This window comes from Pseudonaja textilis, chromosome 1 (genome assembly GCF_049901715.1).
Source record: "Pseudonaja textilis isolate UNSWEBS1 chromosome 1, rPseTex1.2, whole genome shotgun sequence".
Classification (NCBI taxonomy): domain Eukaryota; kingdom Metazoa; phylum Chordata; class Lepidosauria; order Squamata; family Elapidae; genus Pseudonaja; species Pseudonaja textilis.
The window spans coordinates 265,013,684-265,030,921 of NC_141990.1; positions in this window are offsets into that span (position 1 = coordinate 265,013,684).

The window sequence follows — 17,238 nt, forward strand, 5'->3', positions numbered from 1 at the left end:
TTGTTTAATGTGATAATTGGTGCATTCAGGTTTTATCTGGTGGCATAAATTTTTATATCGGCTTTTGAAGTTGGCAACGTGACCAGATTTGTTTTTCTGCCAAAGTGATTTCTTTTTGGATTGAAGCTTCCTTATTGCTATGGGTAATTTGTTTTTTCTGGTTTTGGGAGTTGTTAATGGCACATATAGTTTGATGACTTTTTTGACTTCAAGTAAAAATATGTTGTAATGGTCTTCCACAGTGTTGCATCCAGAGAATAGAAATTGCCAGTCAAGGAATGAGAGATCATTGTTTATAAGATCATAGTTGCCTTTTTTGAAGTTATAAGTGGGGATTACGTCATTGTGATGATTTTTGTGTGGACGCATGTTGAGACAAAAGTCAATCATGTTGTGGTCACTGTTGGAAAAAGGTTCTTTAATTTGTATTCCGTAAATTGAATTCAAACTATTGCAGAAGATGAGATCGAGGCAGTTTGTAAGTCTAGTGTTGTTGGTTACTAGTTGTTCTAGTCCCAGATTTGTTACTGCATTGTAGAAGGTTTCATGTGTGGGTTCAGTCATACATTCGTTAAGGGTTCAGTTAATATGAGGTAGATTGAAGTCACCAAGAAAGATAAAAGCATGTGGGCAGGATGTTGCCCATGTTAGTAGTGAATTTAGCCTGTTTGCATGTTCAATGTCATAATCAGGGGCTCTGTAACATAGTAAGAACTGGAATGTGACATTTAAGGACAGTTCACAGACAATGGTATTGAATCCCACCACTGTTCTGAATATTTTCCAAAGAGATGGAAGGAGTTGTTCTCTCTCTCAATTCTGAGGCCTCAAGAGAAAGTTAATCTTGTTAGATTTCTCCAAAACTTTTCTTCCACTTTTTCTTATGAATACTGCTTTGAAGATGTCGTGAGAAAAAAACCTGCTGGAATAAATTCTCCTGATTTTTTAACACTCTTTGTTGTGTGTTAAGTTTATGCCTCTTCTTTTTCTTGATCCTCCTTTGCTTCACTCTGTAATAAAATAATCCTTTTTTTGGTTTGCATATGATGGAGATATTTCATTGCACATCTCCTAGATCTTAGAAGTTTCCTTAAAGTAATAGGAATTAATAATTATGGGAATCAATAATACAAATGGAAGACAGTGAATTCCATCTGATGAATCACAGATTCATTCTTATAGAAATGTTCTATTTAGGCCACTAAGCAATGATTCACTCAAGTACTACTTCCAAATGCTGATTCTGAGAATATTGCCTTGAAACATGGGCAAAGGACAGAAATAAGCATGCACGCAAGAGCAGCTTGTTTCATATAGTGATTGTTTAGTATTCAAGATGGAGCCTGCTAAGGCATGTAGTATATTCAGCTTTGTTTATAGATTTGCTCAGTTTTGAAAATGGCAAATCTCAGACAGAAAATAAATGCAAAACAATGCATCAGAATCAGCTGAACACAGGCTGCTCCTTGGACTAGCCAAGTGGGCTGTATTATCAATATCACCAAGATTAGTGCCTTCTGTTACTTTCAGCACTTCTTCCAATTTAGGTTTTTAAGATCACTATGATTCTACAATTATGTGTGTAGGATGCAGATGATGTCCAGAGTCATTACAAAACAAGTGTGGCTTCAATGAGAACAATACTAGAAATGAAATGAAAGGTATATTGCATTTATAACCCAGATTTGATCAAAAAGCAAAATGGGGAATATCACAAGTCATGAATCTGAAGTCTTATCCAGCAAGCAATATCTCTAATTACATGGCTTCAATAGTTTTTATTTAGATTCCCAAGAATGGTATGTTTACATTTTACATTTTTTCTGATGTTGAACTAGGTAAACTCTCAAAATGGAATGTTGGCATTTTCAGAACTAAATCTGTTTAATTAGAGATGTATAATATAATAAAATGAGCACTTATTCCTTCAAATGATGGTACAATAAAATTCCATTTAATTACTTCCTATTTAGCAGATGCAGAAGACAACATTTACATCTAAGCATCTGAAATAACAGACAAGTCTGCTGCAACAAAAGTAGTATGGATATACATAAACTCATTAAGTTTATCTTACTTTTATGACAACCAAGGCAATTTATTTATTTAGAAAAATTATATAACTGTTCATAAATAATTTTGAGTAGCAAACTATACATACATACATACAAATACAATAAGCATAACTAATTAAAATATTAAAATGCATGGAAAAAATAAATAATAGCCAAGGCATTGCATAATACTTCCACAATACTTTATGACAACCATGGCTATTTATTTGTTTAGAAAAATTTTATAGTTGTCCATACATAACTCTGGGCAGCAAACCATACATGAAAAAACAATGACAATAACTAATTAAAATAGAAAAATGCATGGAAAAATAAATAAATAACTATACTTGAATAAAACGCACATGTATGGGCCCTAATTCTTGGGGAAAAGAGCCAAATTTAACAGCCTTCCAGAAGGCTGAGAGGGTTGGGGTTATCAAATCTCACTGGAAACCATAGAACATGCCAGTTCCATAACGTGGCATGTTTACTACAGGGAATCTGAAGCTTGCCTATACTGTAAAATCTGATGGAGCAAGCAGAAACCTTCAGAGGCACATGATCCTGCAAGTAATATGTAACCCTATGCCATGTAGGGCTTTAAAAGTGATGCCAGCATCTTCAATTGCAATTGAATCACAAATGACTATGCAGAACAACAATGATATAAATTGACCCAAACAATATACTTTGTATTTAATGGACCTTTCAGAATAATGGATCCCATCCTTGCAATAAGTTCATTAAATCAAGATTTTATTGTACTATAAGTCCATTAATGCTTTACTTCCCTCAGGAAAATAATTCCTCAGGGTATTTTCTTGATTCTTAAAAGATTAAGGATTGGTTATTTCTGGAATGGTCATTCCATTGTTAGAATAGCTGTTCATGAAGGGTGGGTGTTTGTGTATACATGCGTCTGTGCACACAGGTGCCTTTTTGACTCCTGACAATTGCCTGGACAAATCCCTGTAATTTCCTTGGCAAGATTTCAGAATTGGCTTGCCATTGTCTCCTTGTTAGGCCACAGAATGTCTGACTGGCCCAAGGTCACCCAACTATCACTTCAAATGGCGGCGCCCAACTAGGAAGGTGAGGCTCTCGCTCCTGGAGCACTATCTCCCAATAAAGCCACCACCTGCACCAGAAATCACTTTTAAAGCTGCCGCCTGCACCAGTAACTGTGAGTAAACCAGATCCCCCAAAACAAGCCCAAAAATGCTAGATTCTGAAGCCGTGGAGCCCTAATAATGCTGGCGGAGCTGCTGCTAACTGATCCGAAACCCTCCTCTCCTTCCCCAGAGAAGTGAAGCTCTTTCCATCGAGACCTATTAACCACACTGGTGGAGCTCTTGAACTGGATCACTTGGAGCCAGCGGAGTGCAAACAAATGAAGGTACATTTAAACCCCTCACACAGCTGATAGAAGTATCTTCCACGCCAGACAACGTGTTTCCATTAATATCCCCCACACAGTTTCCCTGGAGTCACATCAGACAGCTGGCAGGGAGAAACAAGGAGGGAGGAAAAAAACCCTGAGGCTCTTTGGAGCCGAAAGTCACCCTGGACGGGTGGTAAAGGCAGAGAAATGCTTCGGTGGTCGCGAGGAGAGGAGACTCTCCTCGACTGACCCGAAGAAAACCCCTCCATCCGAACTAAAAAGAGAACAGCCAGCATGGCGAAATCAAAGCCAGGAAGGCAGCTGAGACAGAAGTGAAAAAGAAAGTAAAGATCTTGTAACAGCGTGCTTAGTCTTGGTAAGAATCACTCCAATTTCTGCAATGGAATTTTCCTTGGAAAGTGGGAGTCAAAGGAGGAAAATAGCTGCGATTAACAATCTGGATTGACTGTCAGATTTAGTTTAAAAAAAAATGATATTGCAACTAGAAGTAACTTTAAAAGTAAAGGATAGATTGGATTGGTTAACCCAAATTTCTGGACTGTATTTTTACTACTACTCAACTTGAAAAACTTTAGGAAACTATTGGAAAACAATCTTATTCACAGACATATTGATTGTAGTTAAAGTGTTTTAATTCAGCGAGTTTTGCTCTCTCTCAAAAATCCAGTGTGCTTTGAACATCTTGTTACAGCCTATTGTTTACAGAGTAATAGCAGCATCAATCAGAGCAATAAATTCCTCCCACCCAGTAAATCACAGCTGCTAGAAAACAATTAACCCTTTCCTTGCAGACTCTCAATACTACCTCATTACTTTAATCAAACACTGATTAATTCATTACCTCAAAACTTACAAGTTTTCTACCTCATCACCTATATCAATGATTAGATAATCAATTTCTATAAAATATTTCATTAATGGTTTAATTTATTTATTGTTTTAATTGATTAGTATGATTAGAGTGTTTAGTGCAAGTAGTGTGAATACTGATTAGTTTAAAAGATCAAGATTCATGTAATTTAATTGATTAGTAAAATCAGTGATTTAGTGAATTTAATTGAACAGTGATTAATGATTAGTGTAATTAATTGATTAGCAATTAGTGTAATTAATTGATTAGGCTGATTGTTGCTTAGGAAAATTATTTGACTAAAGAGATTACTGCAATTGATTGATTGGTGTGATATTGGCTATATTGTTTACCCAAAATTGTTCCATTAATTAATTTAATCAATGTACCATCTTAACAGACCTACCATGCCAAGAAAAAAATCCAATGCCAAACCACAACCTAAAGGGAAAGTAATCCTCACCAATGAACCACAAGACTCCTGCACATGCCTTAAATGCTACAAAACTCTAAAGGATAATGAAAAATCCATCAAATGTTCTCTATGTAACAAATACACTCATCATGACTGCTTGGGATTACCTGAGCAAATGATTCAATACCTAGAATCATCCAATGAGTTTCCATATCTCTGCAAATCATGCAGACCCAAACTGGGTCTGTTGGAAAGAGTTGATATCATTGAAACACGAATAACATCCCTTGACACCATAGTAGCATCCCTGGACACCTTAAAAGAAAGATTATCCAACCTTGAAAAATAAGACACAATGCAAAAACCTGAACATCCAATAGCTACAAACCACATCTCTACCCAACAACCACAATCCAATCCACAATCCAATCCACAAAAAAACATAAGCCAGACAAATAATGATATCCCAATCCTCATCAGAGAAGCTGTTGAGCGTGAACGGAAATGTCCAAACGCCATCTTATTTGGTCTAGAGGACATCAATTATAATGATGACATCACAACTGTCCGAAACATCATCAGTGATTATCAAGCATCAGCCATCTCCCCTGATGAAATACTTGACATATCCCGCATTGGCTGAGAGCTCAAAAACAGAGATGGCTCTGTGGCCCCATGCTTCTGCAGGGTCATTTGCAAAAATGAATCAAGCAAATGTAAATTTATTTACACTATAAATTCACTCGCCAAAACCAACACCAACCATAAGAACCTCCATTTTCGCCCTGACCTACCCATACAGCAACGTGCCCGCTCTCGTGTACTCCGCACTGAACTTAAAAAACGTCTAGACAATGGAGAGAAGGACCTGTTCATTGACTACTATGCTGACTGTATCAAAAGTAAGTCACACCACCAGCAACTCAGCTTTAACCCTCAACAACAACCCTACCTCAACCAATCCACCATCACCCAAGACTAGGCACGCACTCCCCTAACTACCTCTATTCCAACTACTGCTGGCCTTAAATGCAAGCTACTCAATGCAAGAAGCCTTGCGAATAAAATACCTGAATTTCTCCCCTTATTAAATATGGCTAAATTCAACATCATATTTGTCTTTGAAACATGGCTCAATGCATCTCTCCCTGACTCCATTACCACAGTAAGAGACTATCATGTTTACCGATCAGATCGTGAAATTCGTAGAGGAGGTGGTGTTGCTATCTTCTATAAAAAGTCCTTACATCTAAAAAACCAAGTTACCCAGGAGCTTGCTCTTCCTGAGACCATCATCTGTGAACTTTCCTTAAATGTCACATTTCAATTCTTACTATGTTACAGAGCACCTGATTATGACATCAAACATGTAAACAAGCTAAATATACTACTAACACGGGCAGCATCCTACCCACACGCTTTTATCTTTCTTGGTGACTTCAATCTACCTCATATTGACTGGACCCTAAATGAATGTACAACTGAACCCATACATGCAACCTTCTACAATGCTGTTACAAATCTGGGACTGGAACAACTAGTAACCAACAACACTGGACTAAGCAACTGCCTCGATCTCATCTTCTGCAATAGTGTGAATTTAATTTAAGGAATACAAACTAAAGAACCCTTTTCCAGCAGTGACCACAATATGATTGACTTTTGTCTCAACATACGCCCACACAAAAATCATCACAATGACGTAATCCCCAATTATAACTTCAAAAAAGGCAACTATGATCTTATAGAAAACAATCTCTCATCCCTTGATTTGCAATCTCTATTCACTGGATGCAATACTGTTGAAGACATTACAACATATTTTTTCTTGAAGTCAAAAGAGTCATCAAACTATACGTACCAACAACAACTCCCAAAACAACAACAACAAAAAAAACAGATTACCCATAACAATAAGGAAACTTTAATCCAAAAACAGATCACTCTGGCAGAAAAACAAATGTGGTCACGTTGCCAACTTCAAAAGCCGATACAAAAATTTATGCCACCAGATAAAGACTGAATGCACCAATTATCACATTAAACAAGAGGAAAACCTTCTATGCACCAATTCCACCTGCGCTTTTTACAATTTTGTAAACAACAAACTAAAAGACTCAAGGTCCATCCCACCCCTGATAGGACCTAATGGTAAAGACTGCAACAATGACACCATTAAAGCCAACATCTTTAACACATTCTTTGGCTCAGTATTTGTAAATAGCAATGGATCATGCCCAGTATTTCCTAACTGAACCACAGACAACTACAATGATCTAATACACATCAATTTTACAGAAGACAATGTTGAAAAAGCACTACGCAATCGAAAACCATCTCTATGTATTGGACCGGATGGAATATATGCCTACTTCTTAAAAAAGCTATCCACTGCCATAGCCGAACCTCTAAGCATAATCTTTGAAAATTCTTTCAGGACCAGCTCCTTGCCAAAACTATGGTCACAAGCCATGGTCACCTTCATCTTCAAAAGGAGACCCCAGCCTAGTTGAAAATTACAGACCAATTTCTTTATGCTGTGTCACCTGTAAAGTCATGGAATCAATTATTAACCAATTCATTATCCTCCACTTAGGGACAAACAACCTACTCTCCAATAAACAATTTGGTTTCAGAAAAAAACTATCCTGTAATCTGCAACTCTTACACTGCAAAAACATATGGACTACACAGCTCGATCGGGGCAAAGTGTTAGTGTTTGGGGATAAACCCCCGAGCTGAGTGCACAGCAGCAGTCAAGCCAGGCAGGCAAAAGAGAGAGAGAGTGGGCCCAGGAGTATACACACACTGGAGACAAAAACACTGTTTGTAGTTTTTAAATAGTTATTTATTGCACACAGAGATTAAGAAGTGTCATTCAGTCCATATATCATTATCCAGTATATCAATCCAGTTATCAAGTCCATTAATAGTAAATACAATGTCTTTATCTGCTTGTAAATCTTATCCTCCCGATACCTTTCTCTCAAAGACAACGCTGAATCCACAGCTCACTAGGCAAACAGTCCTTGTGTTCAGTTGAAATGGTATCTGGCACAGTAGCCTCCAAAAGCAAGCAGATAGACGTTCCAGCAGGCAGCAGACCAGGAACAGAACCAGGTGCATCCAGAAGCCCGGTCTATTACGTTTCCCTTCCTACCTATATTACTGCCTGCAACCGCACCCACAATGACATTGCAGTTTCTTGCTTAAAGCTACATAGACACTTAATCCTAGGTTTACATATTTATTCAACCCAAACCTGGTTGGTGTATCCATATACCCAACACAAAGCAATCGACGCAATCTACATAAACTTCTGTAAAGCCTTTGATTCAATGGTATATGACAAACTACTCCTAAAACTAAAATCTTATGGTATCTCTGGACACCTGCATAACTGGATAGAAACATTCCTGTCAAACAGACAACAAATGGTCAAAATTGAGAGCGTGCTATCAAATTCTGTACCTGTCAACAGGGGTGTCCCCCAAGGCAGTGTTCTAGGACCAACTCTTTTCATACTCTACATAAATGACCTCTGTGATCATATCAAGAGCAACTGCGTTCTCTTCGCTGATGATGTAAAGCTGTTCAATACCACTGACAATACTGCTACCCTTCAAAAAGACCTTGACTATGTATCATTCTGATACAAATGGCTACGTCAAACAAATGGCAACTTCAAATCTCAACAAATAAATGCTCTGTCTTACATATTGGCAAAAAAAAAAAAATCAGAAAATAAAATACAAGCTGACTAGTCAAGATCTTGTTGATGATCCAAGCTCTGTAAAGGACCTTTGAATACTCATCTCTAATGATCTAAGTGCTAGAGCCCACTGTAACTACATAACCAAAAAGGCATTAAGAGTTGTTAACCTAATCCTACATAGCTTTTTCTCTGGTAATATCACACTACTAACTAGAGCATACAAAACATTTGCTAGACCAATACTCAAATACAGCTCATCAGTCTGGAACCCACATTACGTATCTCATATTAGCACAGTTGAGAAAGTCCAGAAATATTTCACAAGAAGAGTTCTCCACTCCTCTACTCGTTTTAGAATACCTTAGGCCACCAGATTTGAAATTCTAGACCTAGAAAACCTTGAATTACACTGTCTTCGGTCTGATCTAAGTATGGTATATAAAATCATACATTGCAATGTCCTACCTGTCAATGAATACTTCAGCTTCAACCATAACAATACAAGAGCACACAATAGATACAAACTCAAGGTTAACCGCACTAAATTTGATTGCAGGAAATATGACTTCAGCAACTGAGTGGTCAATGTTTGGAATACTCTACCTGACTCTGTAGTTTCTTCCCTAAACCCCAAAAACTTTAACGTTAGACTGTCTTCTATCAACCTCACCCCTTTCCTAAGAGGTCTGTAGGGGGCATGCAAAAGCTCACCAATGTGCCTACTGTCCCTGTCCTATTGTTCCTTTTATTTTTCTTATATGTACCCATTTCATATATTCATAACTATGTATATACTTATACCTATTATCTTGTAAGCAATTGACAAATCAAATAAATAAAATAAACTAGTTTTGTGCCTAAGATGGAACTAAAATTCCAGGTGCCCCAGTTTCAAGGCTGGTGCCCTAATTACTACACCAAAGTGGCTCTCAATGGAGCTATCATGAAAATGAATACTCAAGGGTTTCCAGCAAGAAGAGTTTTATTTACAACGATAACTTTAACTGTATTTCTTAGAATGACACACATTTACACAAAGCAAAGAAACTCATTTATGCACATACTCAAATCTATCCCAGTGAATTTAGTGGAATTATGGATTACTCTGAGGAATCTGGGTATAGGATTGCAGCTTAAAAATCTGAAGAACAGAACTTTAGATGTCAGGCAAGAATGAAGATGCCCTTTTTCTTTTTGCTACCAGCTTATGTTCATTCAAGAGCATCTGAAGGTTAATTTTAATTTCTTTATGTCTTGTACTTTATAGAAGAGATTTATGTTAAAGCTTCAAACTGGGAGGTTACTCTGAAGGTTGAAATATTTTAGTAATGAAAAAATATTAAATTTAAATCTTAAATCTCATTTATAGTGAGATGTAAGCATAGAATCATAAAGAAGAGTAGAAGGACATAGGAAATTTTTTAGTTTAACATCCTGGCCAGTGCAAAAAAACCCTACTACAGTATTAATGACAGATGACCATTTAGCCTCTCTTTAAACACCTTGGGGGAAAAAATCTGCCACCTCCTGAGGCAGATTGTTGACGAATCAATTTCTATGTGTTTGTAATTGAAACACATTCTTTCCTGTCTACCTTCTGGAACAATGATGGACAACCCTATCTCATTTAGGAATTGCCTTTCCCTGATTGTGCCTACCTATTCTATCAAGTCCAACAGGAGAGGCATGCTACTGGTCCTTTCTATTAAAGACTGCCACCTGGTTGGACCCAGAAAGAAAACCTTTTCTGTTGCAATGCCTGGTCTTTGAACCATCCTTCTCCCAGAGATCAGATTAGCATCAACCCTAGCGGCCTTTTGACCAGCTTTGAATAGTCAGCTATGTCACCAGGCATGAAGGTCAGAATATATGAAAGAACCCATAGCATGGTTGTGTTAATGGCTGGGATATTTTTTGCCTTGGTTCCTAATTATACTCAGAGGTGGTATTCAGCAGGTTCTGACCGGTTCTGGAGAACCTGTAGTGGAAATTTTGAGTAGTTCAGAGAACCAGCAAATACCACCTCTGATTGGCCCCATCTGTTCTCTGCCTCCCGAGTCCCAGCTGATTGGCTGGGTCTTCTTTTGTTGCCTTGCACAGGAGAACAGAGCTGGAAAGCAGGTGAGTATGGTGGGAAGGGAAGGGAGATTTTGCAGTATCCTTCCCCTGCCATGCCCACCACGCCACACCCACCAAGCCATTCCCACAGAGCTAGTAGTGAAAGAATTTGAATCCCACCACTGATTATACTTATTATATTATTGTTATTTTACATTTTTAACTGCTGTTGGAATAAAGATGAGATAGACAGCAGATGAAATATGCTGTACATTGAAATAAATACTAAATAAATAAATATTCTATGTGACAGCCCTTTAATTACTTGAAACAATTATTGTGTCACACTGTAAGCTAAACACACACAGCATCTCCAAACCATTTTTCATAGTTTTTCCTATCCAGCCCCTTGCACTCAACATGCAGTCCTCAATGTGACGACATCTGGAGGGAAGCATAAAGTTGGGTACTACAAGATTCTGTCTTAGGCCCAGTACTCTCCAACATCTTAATGAAGAATTTAGATAAAAGGATAGAAAAGGGAAACTCATCAAATTTGTAGACAACACCAAGTTGTGGGGGAATTGTCAACACTTTAAAAGATACGCTCAAGATCCAGAAGACTTGACAGACTTGAAGACTGGGCCCTATCCAACAAAAATGCAATTCAGTAGTGAGAAAAGTAAGATTTTACACTCAGACAAGAAAAACCCAAATGCACAGGTACATGGCTGAGCAGCAGTAATTGTGAGAGGGATCTAGGAGTCCTAGTGGACCATCAAATATAAGTCAGTAGTTTGCTGCAACTGCCAAAAAAAGTCAACGCAATCCTAGGCTGCATCAACAAAGGGATAGCATTAAGATCATGTGAAGTGTTAATACCACTTTACACTGGTAAGACCACACTTGGAATACTGTGACCAGTTTTGGTTAACATGACACAAAAAAGATGTCAAGACTTTAGAAAGAGTATAGGAAAGAGCAACAAAGATGATTACGGGACCGGAGGCTAAACCGTATGATGAATGTTTGGGAAATGGGTATGTCTAGTCTAATGAAGAGAAATATTAGGGGTGACATGATACAAGTCTTCCAATATTTTAGGGGCTGTCAGAGAGAGGAGGCAGTTAACCTATTGTCCAAAGCAGCTGAAGGCAAGACAAAAGCTTAACAAAGAGAGATCCAACCTAGAATTAAGAAGAAATGTCCTGATAGTGAGAACAATTAATTGGCTCCAGAAGTTGTGGATGCTCCATTACTGGAGATTTTTAAGAAGAGATTGGACAGCCACTTGTCCAGAATCATATAGGCTTTCCTGCTTAAGCAGTGGGTCACATAAGAAAGACCTCCAAGATCTCTTCCGACTCCGTAAATTATTTTCTCATAATTATTCTGTAATTCTGTAAATTCCTCTTGACTGCTGCCCTCTAGTTCAACAATGTCTTCCTTAAATGGCAATATGCACAACTGGATGTAGTTAGAACTCAGCAGACTGAATGAGTTGTCATTCAGACAACTTCTAACATTAGCCACTACCACCATCTGGGACAGGATTAAAACGATTACACAGTGAAGCAGAACACTTCCAATCTCTGTCTCCCGTACCTTCACCATCGAACTTAAGAGTAAAAAATGTCTCAAGTCATGTTTTCAAATCTTGATGAATCTTTGGATGTGTGTATTTAAGGAGTAAAACGAATACCTAAACTAAGACTTTCAGACCACCAAGGATGCTGAACTCAGGTAAGCTTCCTTAATAGCTCATTTAGTCATTTGCAGATGCTGGCTTGTGAGTTATTTTGGACAAGCACTTGTATTTTTATATGGGAACTAAGAAGTAACTAACCACAAAAGCTGACTTGTGTCAACCTCCACTTTACTTATGTATTCTCTCTATAAAGCTGAATATCTAATGCATGTTATCAAAAATAAGATAGCCATTTCACATCATTTCTGATCAGCATTTATTATATAACTATTTAAAGTTGTTTGTGCCCTCCTTAAGTAAGCAGAATTTTGTTCAAATATACTTGTCTTAAGAAGATGTATGGTCTTAGCTCATTCACTGGGTCATGGAGAATTTTCCCATTCACTATGGCAAAATTTTTTTCCATTGCCATCTAGAGCAGGGGTGTCAAACTCGTGGTGTCATGGTGGTATCACATGATGTATTGGGACTTCCCCCCCTTCACTTAACTCAGTGGGACCAGCAGGTGATGCAACCAGCCTGCCGGCCATGAGTTTGACACCCCTGATCTAGAGAGGCTCAAACTTTCCTCCAACTCTAGATTTCTTTGTGGTCTCCCATTCAAGTAATAACCAGGTCTGAATCTGTCTACATTTTTAAAGGTTAGCCTTAGCCAGTTTTTTTCATAAGTTGCTTATTTCCATCATACGAGACAGAGTATGGAGTGGGATCATGCCCCATGTTTTCCAGCAATCATATCCTGGCTGGATTTACTATTAGAATGGCAGATAAAATTAATTGTTACTCCAACCCGAAAGATTAGGAAAAAGATGACTATGTAGCTACATTCTGCTTTTATCACTGGACTTAGAGAAAGCAGAGTCTTTGCAGCTCAAGAACCTATTTTGGAAATCTTGTTGCCCAATGAGCCTGTAGGCCTTTCAGATTAGACAGACTGTACTTCTGAAATAACATGTTGAAAAACTTATTGTAAAATATGCACCTGTCAAAATTTTTGCATTCGCTAATGGAGATGTGTGAACCTTTGAGAAAAATTGATCTGCAAGGAATGAACAACAAAAAAACAACAAAAAGAAAGCTACAGAAAAAGGCTTTTTGAGGAAATGAAAAGGAATATAAAACGTCCTCCAGTTCTGAAAGCTTTATATAGCACAAAGTAAACACTCACTGATGTGATACATCAAGGATGGTACTAATTGAGTAAGATGAAAAGTTGGTATTTGCCAAACACTGTATTAGCAATGGACTAAAACAGGCACAATAAAAAGCCAGGCAGTTAATAAAGAAAGAGTTTAGCATGAAGTAGCAATATCAGTTTGCTTGAACGCAATGTCCTTTTGCATTTCAAAACCTTTTAGGCTGCACACTCACTTCAGTCCAGAAGTCAATCCCATTGTATTTCCTGAGGCATAATGTCCAGTCTACACGCATGACCTCAAAGCACACTGCAGAAGTCCTATGCTAAGTAATGCTCTTGTTATTTAGAAACTAAATCTGGCCTCAAAGGGAATTTTAGACTCTGCTTACTTACTTGCTGGGTCTTGTTAGCAATGGAGACCAAAATCTGAGTCACCGGGACACTCCTGTTTACCAGTTAGCTGGTGTTGCAATGGCAGTGAGAAAGAGAAAGAGGAGGGTATAGCAGAATTCATTTGCTTCATCTTCTAATAACCCAGGTTATTGAGCAGAAACTTCCTAACAGTATGTTCTGACCCAAACCTGGTTCCAAGAGAGCAAACACAAGACAAAGGCAGCAGCACAACCTTTTAATGTTTCATCTATGAATCCTGTTTCTTCACAGATAAAAGGCTGCTTCCAACTAATTAGCTCCGACAAGAAAGAGCCTTGCCAAGTTTTTGCAAGGCTGCCAAAAAAAACAACAGATAAGAAATAGTTTATAACACAAGAGTCTTCAAATACCAACTGTAATGTCCACGAGGCTGAGATTCAAAATGTCTTTGCTTCCTACAAAGAATGTTCGCTTCACAGCTGGCTTTTATCTTCTTGAAGTAGGGGCCATTACCTTGTAGCCTTACTCCTGAGTCACCCGTGCAGTTGTAGCTGCTTTTTCCTGCGAGCAATCCTGCGCGCACATGCACTTGGCACAGGCTCCTCGGGAACCTCCTCCTCATTGCTTCCAGCCCCCACAATCTCTGAAGGCAGCAGTCCACTTACTAATGGTCCTGGCCCCTCATCTGAGTCCTTGCTCTCCTCAGACACCCACACCCGCTGCCGGCTAACCACAACACAGTGAGAACAATTAACCAATGGAACAGCTTGCCTTCAGCTGTTGTGGGTGCTTCATCACTGGAGGTTTTTAAGAAGAGACTGGACAGTCACTTGTCTGAAATGGTATAAGATCTCCTGCTTGAGCAGGGGGCTGGATTAGAAGACCTCCAAGGTCTCTTCCAGCTCTATTCTGATTCAGATGGTTTATGATGGAAAAAATTCAACACTGCAAGATCGAATCTACTTTGGTCACCAGGATCAGAGGTTTACTCTTTTGAGCTTTTGGACTTGTGCTGGAGCCCATCTTCAGGGAACTTTCCTCTACCTGAAAATGTGCTTTGGGCTATTTATGTGGTGCCTTCCTATTGGTTGATCGGTATGCTGATGACCTGCAATTGGCTGTTGTTTCTTTGTGCTGCCAAATTTGGCATTACCCACCAGGGAGGAATGGTTGGTGAAATATATAGAACTTGCTAAGATGGCAAAAGTGACTTCTTTGATTAGAGAAAGGTCATTACTGACATTTGTCACTGACTGGGAACCCCCTTATGGACTTTTTGTGTCAAGAAGAAAATTATTTTGTGATCTATGGTTTCTATGATTAGAAAGAATAGTTTATAGAAAGAAAAGAGAGAGCGAGAGGTTTGATTACATTTATAGGGATAACTGCCAAGTAGAAAACTAGAAGCCATTATATATATATATATATATATTGTTCATGTTTTCTGTCCTGTTTTTCTGGGTTTCTTTTCATTTTTGTCTCTTTCCTTTCTTTTTCTTTTTTCTTTTTCATGTATACTATATTTAATTTTTTTCTTTGAATTTCATATTATATTATTATCATTTCTTGTTACTTTTTCTTAAATTCTTTTAATAAAAACTATTTTAAAAAGGAAAAAGGGAAAGGAAGGTATAATGGAGTTCTGCTACTTCATCTTCTTTTAATCAGGATGGCACCATGCAGCAATTAAATCAGAGCAGAAGCAATAATGGCAGGTAAAGAGAATGCAATCTAGGCAGCTAATTTCATGCTGGTATAATTTTCTGCTCTCTTGGGATTTATTGTCATGCCTTACTGCAGCAGGGAAGATGCTTCACTCTTTCTTTTTAAGGGACATGTTTTCGTGACCCAGCCCTTGTCTAATCCCCAGACTACTACAAAGCAGCCTAAACTTGCTCATGGTTGTTCCAGTTTAAAGGTAGCTTTTTCCATCTTCTATCAATCAATCTACAATGTCTCACTCATCATCCGGGTGATGACCCTAAGCAACTGTCAATCACTATTGGTCAACTGAAGTTGCTGTGAGAACACCCCCTTCCATGGCCATGTTAGCCTGACTTGCTGGAGATATCAGGACCTGGTTTTCACAACCATGAAAAGCATGATTGGCAAAACACAATCTAAGAACAGATCTAGTAGCCTTTAAGAAGACAAGTATTTCCAAATTCTTCCAAAGTGACAGTTGCAGTGGTGCTACCGGTTCGGCCCAGTTCCCCTGAACCGGTAGCAAAAAATGGCTACAGGTTCACTAGAAGCGGTAGTAAAAAAAAACCCTCCGCTGATCAGCTGAGAGGAGAAAGAAGAGAAAAGTCCCACCCACTCCTGTGTTTTTCTGTTCTTTATCCTCTCAGCTGATTGGCACAGCACAGCCTCAGCTGGTGTTTGGAAAGCTGCATGAGTGCATGCATGCACATGTGAAGTGCGCAATCACTGAACTGGTAGGAAAACTGGTAGAATCCTACCATTGGACAGTTGGATGGACAAACTGGTCAATTTTGATTGCTGATCACAGAGGTGTGGTAGTAGGGAAAGAAGACAAGAAAGAGATGGGAAAAAGAGGAGGATTAGAGTGGTCCCTTTTTCTTCTAAGAAGTCCTTCTGAGTGAGCCTAGCATAGATTCCACTGCTGACCAAAAATTCTGAAGACATCTTGGTGAATTTGTGTAGAGCAGGATGTGCCAGAAGTTGCTGTCCAAACTAGGGAGAGGCTTTTGATAATTATGATGCTGCAGTCATCATAATGGAGAGAGATTCTAAATGAGGCTGCATGCCATGTTTTGAGAATTGGAGGTGACCCACCTTCATTACAACATATAATATCAGAAATCTCAGGCCCGTTTCAGCAGGAAAACTTGATAAACACATCTATTTACTTTGCTATATACATTCAGCAGACTTGCATTATGATCCATGGGTCTAAATGTCCTATGTGATAGTCAATCTGATGCCATTTTAAGTATTCAACTGGAACCAGGGACACCAAGGTCAATTTCACTGTCAATCATGGAAACTGACTTTGAACCAATCATTGTCTCTCAAACCAGTCAACCCAATTCTAGAAGTCAGTTGTAATGGAATAGGACAGGACAGATTCTAGGTAAAGAGGCATGGGGGAGGGGGAAAGTATGTATATGTATGCTAAAAAAAAAGTCTTCTTCAAGTTGAGTTTGGGCCCTGGTGACCTCATGGAAATGCCCATGCTTTTATTATCCTGTTACCAGGGTGATGTTTTTGGACCTTCTAGTCTAGTCTATACCTCTGAAATTCCTTACTGATTTCAGTCAACCCTGTCTTGTCTTCCAACTGAAATCCACAAAGTCCACTCCAGTTACAGGGCACAGAAAGAGTTCTGCAGTGGTGGGATTCAAATTTTTTTACAAGTGGTTCTGTGGGTGTGGCTTGGTGAGCATGGCTTGGTGGGCGTGGCAGGGAAAAGATACTGTAAAAGCCCCATTCCCACCCCATTCCAGGGGAAGGAGACTGTAAAATCTCCGTTCCTTCCCCATCTCACTAACTTGCTCCA